Source organism: Anabrus simplex, chromosome 3 (genome assembly GCF_040414725.1).
Source record: "Anabrus simplex isolate iqAnaSimp1 chromosome 3, ASM4041472v1, whole genome shotgun sequence".
In the NCBI taxonomy this organism is placed as follows: domain Eukaryota; kingdom Metazoa; phylum Arthropoda; class Insecta; order Orthoptera; family Tettigoniidae; genus Anabrus; species Anabrus simplex.
Window position 1 is genome coordinate 526866189 of NC_090267.1, and position 1927 is coordinate 526868115.

Below are 1927 nucleotides of genomic sequence, written 5' to 3' on the forward strand. Positions count from 1 at the left end.
GGGATGGTACCTAACATAAGGCCACGGCCGCTTCCTTCCCTATCCCTTCCAATCTTCCCATTCCTCCACAAGGCCCCTGTTCAGCATAGCAGGTGAGGCCGCCTGGGCGAGGTACTGGTAATTCTCCCAGTTGTATCCTCGACCAAGAGTCTGACGCTCCGGGACACTGCCCTTGAGGCGGTAGAGGTGGGATCCCTCGCTGTGTCCGAGGGTAAAGCCGACCCTGGAGGGTAAACAGATGATGATGATGACTTAACATCTCTTCAACATGTACGTACCACGACGTAATACGTTGAAAGTCTGTTTCGATCACAATGCGGTCGTGAAAATTCAATATTCATTGACATGCCCCACAACGGGCGACTTAGAAAAACGCACTCTACAGTGTGCTAGCAGCAGTGCCAGACCTGTAGCTCAGATCCTTTCAAACAGAACAAAGATGGCCTAGGCCACCATAGCTCAATTGGTAGAGCAACCGACGCGAAATCGGGAGGTTGTGGGTTCGGATCCCACTGGTGTCCGGCTGGCCATTTTTGTTCTGTACTTAACATCTCTTCAACACGTACTACATGTACGTAACACGACCTAATACGTTGAAAGCCTGTTTCGATTGCAATGCGGTCGTGAAAATTCAATATTCATTCTTCCACAACTTCCCTTACCACCCCCTTTATGATTTCCACATTTTCCCAGCTCATGTTTCCACTGGAAATTGGCCCGGGGTTAATTTTCACGCCTCCTATGACTAACAGAACCATAACCACCGCTGCCACCAACATCCAGTCACCCTTCATTTCCAGTTCCACTTTAAATTTTTTCTTTTGGCTCTATTCTTCTTCCATCTTCCCTGCCATCTTCCAATAATTACCCGATTCTGCTCTACACCAATTATCTTCCTCTTCACTTTCCACTTCCCTCTTGCACTCGCCGCTCACACTCCACTCCTGTTCTACCGGCACACTCGACTCAGCACATCCGCACCCGTTACTGGCTTAGGTTAGACTGTGTCCTGCGGGAAGTAGCTATCCCACTACAGCTAGTGAACTCAGTCCATCGTGGAGGAACTTTCACTACCTACCCGGATATGTTTAACATGCGGAAAATAACTTCCTAGAAGGAAGCTGTAATTTAATTTCAGAATTGCTCTCTAGTCCTTTTGAACCGCGAAAATATCGCAGTTTCGGGCTCGTCAGTTTATTACCGTTGAGTCTTTTGGGAGGTTTGATTGCGGAGTTATGCATTCGAGAGATAGTGGGTTCGAATCCCACTGTCTTCCCATTACAATACTGAACGTTAACTCCACACAGTTTCTCGAATGATGAAGATTCCTTGGTCTGTTTTAAGGCTGAGTGGAACTTGTGATCGAGTTGTTTGGCAATAGTTCATCTCTTGCATCGGAATTGCTCCCATCTACTGGCTGAACCTGCCCAAGTTGCTTTACAATTGGCTTTATGTCGCACCGATACAGATAGGGCGACACGAGAAAGCTAGGACTTGGAAAGAAGAGGACGTGGTCTTAATTAATGTACAGCACCGGCTTTCGCCTGGTGTGAAAATGGGGAACCACGGAAAATCGTTTCCAGGGCTGCCGACTGGGATTCGAAGCCACTATCTCCCCTATGCGCATCCCTAACCGCACGGCCAACTTGCCCGATATTAGGCACTGTGTACTGTGTGAAATCGCTCATCTCGTTCCCTGAACGTCCAAAGCCTTTTGACCTTGCGCCTTTGACTACAAACACAGGCACATAATTTCGAATTCCAGGCCAAAAGTTGACTTAATACCAGGGTGAGCCATGTTGCGACACGTCGCTTTCCACGCCTGTTCCTCAGTTCACTGTCCTTCACTCGACTTTTCAATATTTTGTCATAATCAATGACTGTGATGTTTTCTACGAAATGTTCTACTGGCAGATAACATTCCAGT

General features: G+C 47.6%; 1 non-coding gene across 1 annotated transcript; it reads left to right on the top strand.

The window, feature by feature from the left end:
- Positions 1 to 448: 448 nt before the first annotated feature.
- On the top strand, positions 449 to 525 carry TRNAS-CGA (transfer RNA serine (anticodon CGA)). The gene has a single exon. It is a non-coding gene; the product is annotated as a tRNA-Ser (tRNA).
- The last annotated feature ends 1402 nt before the right edge of the window (positions 526 to 1927 follow it).